Source organism: Chenopodium quinoa, unplaced genomic scaffold (genome assembly GCF_001683475.1).
Source record: "Chenopodium quinoa cultivar QQ74 unplaced genomic scaffold, ASM168347v1, whole genome shotgun sequence".
Lineage (NCBI taxonomy): Eukaryota > Viridiplantae > Streptophyta > Magnoliopsida > Caryophyllales > Amaranthaceae > Chenopodium > Chenopodium quinoa.
This window is the reverse complement of record NW_018745275.1, coordinates 1147690-1158092: the sequence shown is the minus strand read 5'-3', so window position 1 is coordinate 1158092 and position 10403 is coordinate 1147690. Positions and strand designations below refer to the sequence as shown.

Here is a 10403-nt window from a genome sequence, read left to right as displayed (position 1 = left end):
CCTGTGGATAACTATTAAACTACTCACCTCATGGCAATTAATATGATTTTTTTAGGTGCAAAATTAATACAAATGCAAGTACAATGGGGTTGGGGTGTTTTTAAAAAAAATAAAATAAAATAAAAAAATTAATTTAATAAAATTTATCTGATTTACTTTTAATAATCTCAACTTTCGATTATTTTGAAATAATTTCAAGTTTAGGGTACAATTTCTTTTATCAAGCCTAACCTGTCATTAACCTGTTGTACAAGTTATTTGTACACGTGTCACCACATAATTGGTCCAAAAAATAGATAAAAAAAAAAATCAAACCAGCCCCACCACCGCTATCCACCCCCTCATTAGCCCTAGCCCACACTCTCATCCCCGCAACCACCCCCCTCCCTTTCCCCCACCCCCCAGTCCCCCACCCTTAGAAATTGACCTCCCTTGCCTAACCCCCACCCACCCAACCCCACCCCGAAACCACCAAAAACCCAACCCCAGCCACCCGAAACCCATTCCTCACCATTGAAAATCCAACCCAAGCCAACTAACACCATTCCCCCAAGAGGTTAGAGGAGAAAAGAGATGGGTTGGTGTTGCGACGATGAAGGTGGTGGTTGGTGTTTCAGCGATTAGGGAAGTTAGAAAGGGGGATGGGAGTGTATGGGGTAGTGATTTAGAGGAACGGGAGGTGGTGGCTTGGAGGAAGGTCAAAGAGGTGGTGCCTAGAAGTGACAGAAGTGAAAGGGAAGAAAAAAAAATTACCTATTTGTTAACCCAAAAATAATTTTTTTGACTTTTTTTTAGTTATCTATGACTTTGACCCAAAAATCAGTTAGTGCTTGTTTCGGGGTCTTTTCTGTGTCCTGCAGGAGAGTTACGATTCCAAAACTGGACTCCGGACGCCTATACCTGCAAAACAACGTAGACTCCGATTGGGTGGAGTTCCGCCTCCGACGATCAAGTTAGAACGTGTTCGGATGTAAAATATACGGAAAATAAAGGGGATCAGGCTCCTCTTAGAAGAGAAGTGATCATCCGGCTATCTTAGACAGCCTCGAAATTCGAGTCTTGGCTCTCGAGAAGTGCAATTAAAACTGAAGTTAATGCTGAGCAATTAATGTACACGCGTGTTTTATATTTTATGCCTCTATGTTCCCAGGGGGGAACAACTCCCTTTCATAGAGTCTTGTAATGTGTGCCAGCCTTAGGTTTATGGAAAACCTAGGTTTGACCGGGCTTCCTTGGAGCATGGGCCTTGGAAGGCTGTTTGTCTAAGTTGGCAATTAGTTTGCCACGTGTCATGCCCTGATTGGTCCACTTTGGACTCTTCACTAAGTGAAACTGGCGGACTCTGGTTGGTCCACGTGGATGACATGTGGAGGGTTCTGACTGGTCCATATGGAGGACACGTGGCAGAACCAGATTGGTCCATGTGACGGGGTGAAAATACCCTAATCATTTGCCCCTCACAGGGGTGACGTGGCTTGCCACGTGGCACCTGTGACAGGCGTCAGCTTGTGAGTGGAAAACGGTTATAACCGTTTTTCCCACTCTTTTTGAATTTTTAAATTTGAAGGGTGACCCTTAGAATTCTCATGCCCCCCTATATAAGAGAGACGTCCTAATCATATGTTCACACCTTTGCAAAAATTTTTGGACGCATAACCTCTGGATTTTTAGAACTTGAGATTTTCTGAGAAAAAACTTTGGACCGCCTGCCCCCCGACCGCCTGTTCGTTACAGTTGTTTAGGGGATTTTTCCCGCCACGTGGGCCAATCAGCACCTGCCACGTGTCAGCCACGTGGACCAATCAAGGACTGCCACGTGTCATACTCCTGGAGGTCCAGCATGGACCAATCGCGCCACGCCACGTGGCTCACTATCTGCCAACCTGGAAAACGGCCAACAGGGCTCGAATCCCGAGGCAAGCCCAATCAGTCCTAGGTTTACCATTTAACCTAGTATTGGGCATGTACTTCGAGGCTATAAATACAGTAATTAGCCTTCATTAAACGGATACAGAATTAATTAATCATCTCGCCTAGAGAAGCCTAAACACACGTGCATACTAATCGCTAGACCAGACTTAGCATTATTTGCACTCCCCGATCACTCCTCCCTTCCAAGGAACCAGATCACCCTCTTTGCACCGTTAGAGCTGAGATACAATTAGGAAGATCCCATTGTTTGTCCCCAAGGACATTACTTAGGTACGAACAATAAAAACGAACTTTCTTGACATAGTCGAAGGGGTGCTAATAGTCTTTCTTAATTTGTGTTCCAATTTGGGAGTGTTTATTAGGGAGATTCGGCATCCTGTAAAGAAAAAAGTTTAGAAAATAATATCCCTTCCCAAAAGAAAAATACAACAATACAATTGTTTCATGGATTTAAGTTTAATGTTCAATCATACAATTTTATTTAATACTAACCACATAAATACATGCTTTTACATTATTCATTTCTCATGATCAAACATCACAACATATAAATAATTAATGCATACAAGAACATGAATAATTCTAACTTATATGCCCAAAATCTTTGCTACCCAAGCTCACAACATGCTTTTAAAGCTTTTATCACATAATTTATACCTTAATCCTTCGCTTTCTTGCAAAACGAACAAACTAAAAATATTTTTGAACTCCCTTTTCTTTTTATTTAATATTTTCGAAAATTAGAACCAAAATAAGGCAATGTTTTCGGCCCCAAATAAATAAAATTTCAGACACCCCTTACTAAAAAAAATTTTGGTTTCTCCTTACAAAAAAATAAAAAAAATAAATAGATAAATAAATAAGTAAATAACTTTCAAATAAAATCAAATTCAAAATGATTCATAAAACAAACACTTAGCCAAATTTAAAACAAAAATCATTTAAAACATGTTTTAGGCTTTAGTGGTAATAAAAATCTCAACCAAAGCTCTTAGATACCACTTTGTAACACCCTAGAAATTCTTTTCCTTGAGAATACCTGTTTTGCCCTTTTTAAAATACGAAATAGGAAATTCTAAAACATTACCACCACCGTGATAACGGCTAAGGCAATTATCAAAGACACACAGCGGAAGACTCGTTTCAAAAATCCTTTTAAAAACATACAACTAACTTCAAATTCAACTCAAATGAAAATAGATTCAAACCAAAGTCAAACAAAGTTAGCCAACAACTTGGAACCAATGTAGGCCCTTTCAAAATCCCAAAAATATTTAAAAATCATTGTGTTAGTCTCATAATCCATAAATAATATTGAAAGCAAATAAACACATCATATCCTCATAGAAACTAAACGAGATTCGCTCTTCACTCATGCCCCAACATGAATATGCCGCATCACCTGAAAAGCTTCTCTTTACTTTGTCCCAACTACTTGCCACTAGAATTGGGTTGTCATAGGGTCAAGATAAAGACAAGGCCAAACAAACATACAAACACACAATTAGCTATGCTAAGCACATAAGCGTAAATGAAACACACTAACTTGCATACAACCTAGCATCACACAACCTACCTTCTTTCACCTGTTTTCAAGCACACAACATACAACTCATACAATTGACAATCTAATTGTTCATTTAATTGATTACGCATCGAACGGGTTTCCAACCAAATCCCTGCCCCAAATAAATTGAGACTAAATACTCCGGGGGCTAATTGGGTAGGCATAAATGTCACTTGTGAGTGACTAACGTCCTGCGCATAAAAAAAAAATACAGCGTCCTATACTTCCAGTAGAAGCTATGGTCAAATATTAAGTCGCATAACTCCACCCCATATGTTCATACTCGAGGTGTATACGTTCCAAGAGTTTTGGTGCGCAATCTCTTTCACTTTGCGTTAGTTGCATTTTAGACTTGGTGATGACTCTCAATCCACAACACAATCAATCAATACAAATCATTCAAATAATCAAACATTCCAATTCAATTTTTGAATAATTAGTGATCACAAATGATTTAATGCTGAATCATTTTTAAACTACCTCGGCTTTAGAACATCTTAAGTGCACTTAGGCACTGCAATATATTTTATTCCTGTGTACGAAGACACTTAATAGCTGCTTGATTTGTAGGGTTTATACAAGTATTGTAAGTTTTTAATTGCTATAATTATAAAATTATAATTGCTTTTCATGCATGTGATAAGTGATTTACATAATCAAGCATTCTGATCAGTTTGTACACTTGTGATACCTATAAATGCTTTTCTTACATGTGATAAGTATTCTAGTTAAGCTATAAAATTTATATTGTACATTTATGCGACCATTCTATGATTCTAGTTAAATTTGTTTCCAATTATTGATTACTTTTTCATATTATGCAAAGTGTTGTTAATGATAACTCAATGCACGAGAGTGAAGAATCAGAAGATGAAACTTTTGAACCAGAAAAAGTCAAGGAGAGACTGTTGTGGAAGGTTCTAGTAAGAAAAGGAAAAAGTCAGCGGGAACTTCTATAAGTATTGATAGAAAAAAGTCATCTACAGTTTGGGATCAATTTGATAAAGTTGGTGACACTAAGGTAACTTGCAAATATTGTATGAAGTTAAGTGCTTGTAATTCATCAAATGGGACTAGTGGCATGTTAAATCATATTAATAGATGCAAACTATATCTTGCCAACTTATATAAAAAACAAAAGCTCATTGATTTTGAAGCGAAAAAGTTTGTAGCTGAAGATGGAGCCCCACAAACTGTTAGAGTCCCTAAGCATTGGAAATTTGATCCAGATAGTTGTAGGAAGGTACTTGCTAAAATGCTTATTGTTGTAGACACCTAAAAATGTCTCCCCAAAACCAAACCTGATGATGAACAACCTTTCACTGGCACTATTATTCGGTTTGAGTATTTAATATTTGGAGTGCTCAAATCCATATTCAATCCAATACATTTCATAAACAAACCCAATTCTTAGCCCATTTCCCCAAACCATAACTTATTTTCCACTTTTCGTGTCCACATCATAAAACCGAGCTAAACTGATTTTTTGGCCCTATAATTTTGATCCAAATTTTATTTGGTTGGATATTCCATGAAATAAGCTTTCCAACGGTATATCATAAGCCTATTTCCGATTTAAAACGAAGAAGATATGAGAAAAACACTAGAACTCGGCCAAAAACTAACACCCTTACACTAAAACGGCCATATATCAAAATATAAAAAATATTTTGACCTGATTCTAATTGTTTTAGAATTTATACTTGTAGAGCTTTCCAACGATATATTATAAGCCTTATTCTAACTTACGGATCAAAAGTTAACGAAGTTTTAAAAACACGTGAAAATTGGAAATTACCGCACCGCGGTAAAAATACCGTGCCACGACAATTATTTTGACCCAGTTTTATCTTTTTACGCATTTTGACCTTCAAAAATGATAAAAATTTACCGCCACACTGCGGTAAAACTAATGTGCCACGGCAGAAACACCCTTGATGTATGTATGTATGTATCTTTTTAAGGGTGATTTCAAGTAAGAATTCCCTTTAAACCTGCAAGAAAGGAAGTGATCAAGCAATATCAATAAATCATGAATAATCAAGCAACATATGACCAATATAAAAATCATCATCATAAGAACATAATCAAAACATCATTAGCAGTAAGTCCTAGGCATGATACTAAACTAATTAATAAAGATCCTAGCATGTTACTAATAACAAAATCAAAGCGTTATCCTAAACATGATGCTAACAATCAAAATCAATATATTCTAAGCATGATTTCTATTCCAAATCAAAAGAATAATAAAAAGGGTAATTAAATTACTCACTTTGATGCCTCGAACTTCTTGCTATTAAAACAATACACACGATAGCAAACTTCAAGAAAGTGAAATCAATAAAGTAAATAAATCAAATATGAATTACGATATATAGATTTGGGACCAAACTCTCAGAACTATCAACCTTTCACGTCAAGGTTGAAGGCAACGTCGAGTATGGTTTGGAGTATTCAAATCACGCAAAGGAAGTATTGTGTTTGTTTTGGTATGTTTAGGCTAAGAGCATTGGTTTAAGAATTCTCGAATTCTAAGGGGATTTTTAAGGCTAATTGTGACTGATTTTTTATGATGGTAATTCTCGATGGTTGTGACTAATTTTTGCTGATTCAAGCTGATTTGAAAATGGAGAAAATGACTTCTATTTATAATGGAAAAAGAGAGTCAACCGATCAGAAAAAAAAATCAGAAGTTCTAAATAAAATAGAACAACTTTTATCGCGGCACGACAGGATTATCGCGTCGCGTCAGGACTGTCGAAGTACGATGGTCCTGACGTTGCGCGTTGGTTCTAAAAGATAGCAAAGTCGTAAGGAATTTTTTTTCTAATGGAATTATGTTCGTAGAGGATATCTGGACGTCTTTGTATTCCAATAGAACAAGGATTATTATTTGAGAAGTTTTATTCAATCTCGAACTTCTTCGATCTTTATCTTTTCGGAAAGGATAGATTAGAACCTTTTAGAGGATTCTAGAAGTTCCTAACTGATTTAAAATTGGGAATATGATCATATAGGGTCTAAATAAAATATTTCGACTTCATATAATCATTACATCATAGGTAAGGTGGACCTAGGCTCAGATTGGACTCGGCTTAGTATTTTGGCCATATCTCACTCATTTCAAGTCGGATTTGGGCTTATAATATATCGTTGGAAGGCTCATTTCAATACCCATCCAAATAAGCAATAGTTGGACTAGGAAAATGGACCAAAATAATTAGGTTTGGACGTTTTTATGATTTGGGCACAAAATGAATGATTTTAAGGATACGAAATGAATGATTTGGATTAAAAGATTTTAGGTAAGGTTAGAAATATGGTCAAGGCTTAAGGAAACTTTGCGAGACTCTTCAACACTTAACTGAACTCGTTAATCAAAACGTGAAAAGGTACTCTTCACTGGGTTTGGTTTTTGGGGAGACACAATCAGGTGTCTACAACCCCAAATCAACTTTTCTTTCATTTGAATTAATTTCCATTATTATTTATTATTTTCCTTGAAGTTATTAACGTGTTTATTATTTTATAGTTGCAAGAAAACGCAAATCAAATCAAGGAATCATGTTCCTTTGTTCCTGTTATATTTCTATAGATTTTTATTATGTTTGTCATATATTAATTGTTGTTATTATGGTTTAATTGCTTCCAATGTTAGTGTTAATTCTATTGTTTTATGTTGATAACCATATTGCATGTTAAAGGGAATATGCAATTGAATATAACGCTTAATAAGATAATTTGGACGATTAGTTTAGGTTCCTTTTTTTTTTAATATTATTGCTGTTAATTGAAATTATCACTAATAATTAGAATTATGTGTGCATTAATATTCAACCAATTTCACCTAATTTAGTTTGGAGCAGATTGGATCTTTGTTTATATGCCTTGAGATCGCATGAAATACCTTTTGGTATAAGAATCGAGTAGAGGCCAATGCGGGCGAATGTGACTCCATGACTCACTTCATACCATCATCCCCGATCCTCCTTTCGTGGTTCCAAACTATATGGAGTTAGTAATCTCATGGTTTATGAATGGGGTGTAACCTTCACGGGTCAATCGTTGTTTCCTATTGTTGTCCCTTTTTCGTGGTTGCCTTTTAATGATCCGTGATCAGTTTACAAGTTCCTTAAAAACTTGTTGAAGGCTCCCTACTTTCTTTGTCCCTATTCGCATAATGTCAATTCCCACTTCCTATGATTTCCATGCATATTCTCACATGCTTAAGTAGGCGCTTTTCAAATGACGCCTACAAATTGGCGACTCCACTGGGGAGGATTCTTGGTTATTTATCGATTTGAGTGATCGATATTTAATTTAGATGAAATAATGAGACTTGAAAGATTCTTGAATGATATTCTTGTGATTTAATTGCCATTGTCACATATGCATATGCATTTTAGCTTACCTATTTTGCCACAATAGTACTTGTTCTACGTATGTGGCTAGCCCCTATCAACCCGAAAAAGTTCATGACAATACGGGTTCATTCGAGTTTTTAAAACCATGGAGTCGACACTACCACAAAAAGGGCTAATGAACCATCAATATGAAACCATTTATGTCGCATTAAAGGTCTCTTAGGTAAAGAAACCATACAATTACAAACTTTGGTTTCTTAGGTAATTAATAAGATACCTTAGTTGAGGAAGTATGGTCTCTTGGATGTCCCTTGACTTGCGCTAGACCAAGGGATTTAATTTTTAAATAATAAACTGGTTTGTATCAATATTTTTTACAAATTAATTTATTTTTTTAATTTTTTATGAATCTGCTTTTTAACCTATTTGTTTTTTTTAAAAAAAAAAAAAAAATTGCTTTTCAGCCACTTAAAATTTCTCTAACCTAATTCTATATACTTTGTCTCCACCACCACTTACAGAATTTAGGGGAAAAAACACTATCGCCTGGGAATTCGTATTCGAAATTCTAAGTAGCGAAAAACTCAATAAGCTATAAAGAACCTAGATGATGTCTCCTAGCTACTCCGACGTCATCGTCTATCGTCACACCACCTACATTACATAAGCTTCACCGGCAGCGCTCCGTATCTTTCCCTAACTCTACCGCTTCCGACTCCGATTCCAAATCTATAAAGAAGTATTCATTCTATTTTTTATTCCTTTCTAGTATATAAATTTAATTTGAGTGTAATTGAATTTGTGCTTGAAAACAAAGGAAAAAATTTGATTAATGATTTGGTAATGGCCGGTGAATTTTTGAATTTAATAGGGTTGCAAAGCCAGAGAAAAGAAATGATGAAATTGATATTGTAAGTGAGCCTAACTATCAAGCTAAATCGTTTTTGGATCTTAATGTTTAAAGCCATCTCATGAGCTTTTTTTTCCCTTTTTTTTTATTGCAGTTCATAATTCCATGATAATGGAACATATTAAAATGGAAGATTGTACATTTGAAATATCTGATTTATTCCCATTAAAAATTATGGGTTTGTTGTTTTTCACTACAAATAGTTTTTTATGTATACAAGATTACTTAGGTTTTGATCTAAATGTATGTGTTGTAATTGATGGGATAATTTAATGAAATTATTGAATAAGAAATTGTGATTTTTAATAAATTTGTGTTTGAAATTGTGATTTTACTTAGTTTTTTGATCTAATTGTATGCGTTAGTTCATGTTTGAAACTTTATAATGGAAATAAAGTTAATTATGGCGGCGCGTGAAGTAACTGGCAGTTGGTGGTTTTGGGAAATAATGATCGGGTTCCGGGAAGGTGGGCTTCTACCAATTATTTTTTTTTTTTAAAAAATATTTTTCTAAGAGACCACACTTCATTTACAGGTGGTCTTTCATCTCCAATCTAAGAAACCTTTATTTATAGGAAAATGGTCTCTTTGTCTTCTTTATTTGTAAACAAAAAAGCCATCTAAGAAACCATATATCTTCCAAGCATGGTTTTTTTTTTTTTTTTTTTTTTTTTTGTCCAATCTAACAAACCAGACCAATAGTATGGTTTCTTATTCTAAGAGACCACTTAGATATAAACCATACATTTATTTGTCTCTTAGGCCTATTTAGAATGGTTTCTTAGCCACTTTTAGTATTAGTGCGAGTTCGATTTCATCACGAACTTGAAGAGCCGCCCGTTGGCATACACCCTCAAGGGAGGCTTCCTTGGTAACGCGTCAAAACTCTTAACCATGGTACCCTTTTGACTCCCAAATAAGCTTGACCATAGTGGAACATAGAACTTGACTTTAGGTTACGAGCTTCATTGCATCATGCGTGACAATGTGCTAATGTGTGCATATTTTTATTGACTTTCTTTATTTTATTAGAGTCGAGTCATAGGTTTTTTTATTTTTATTTTTGAGTCAACCCGGATTTTTATTCCCGTATACTGTATTTTGGTCATAGCTGGAGTTCTAGAAAGAGTCACATGTCGTGCCACCTATGGATCTGTAGCCCCGGGTTTCATATTTCATTTGGCATTAGTTTTGTCCCAATCAGAGTCATAGATCAAAAGCTATAACCGAAATACCACATCTTGTCTAGTTTAGGAGTTCTTTTTAGCGTCCAACCTTTTTTTTTTTTATCTTTTCATGTTAAGATAGTCTTAGCCAATCTTCTACTTAGTCCTCTAATCCATGTCAAACTTGTATAACATAGGATTGTAGATTTTTATATTATTTTATTTTATGTTATTTTTATCATTTCCCATGAGTCTTAACTCTTCTAGATTTCCAATCCTCATCCTAGTTTCTTGTGATTATTGTGCTAACCTTAACATGTGTTCTTTGTCTTTGATTGTGTTTGATCTTATTTATGACTAACGATTGCCAATGGACCGTTTTCACCTTGTAAATAGCACAAACATTAAAATTGAACAAAATTAATCGAGTTTTTCTTTTAGTCTTCCGTGCTATTTGGTCC

At 35.2% G+C, this 10403-nt stretch overlaps 1 long non-coding RNA gene across 1 annotated transcript; it reads left to right on the top strand.

Moving 5' to 3' along the window:
* Nucleotides 1-8302: 8302 nt before the first annotated feature.
* LOC110711448 lies at nt 8303-9617 on the top strand. The gene is made up of 3 exons (XR_002509364.1): nt 8303-8605; nt 8738-8777; nt 8871-9617. It is a non-coding gene; the product is annotated as an uncharacterized LOC110711448 (long non-coding RNA).
* The last annotated feature ends 786 nt before the right edge of the window (nt 9618-10403 follow it).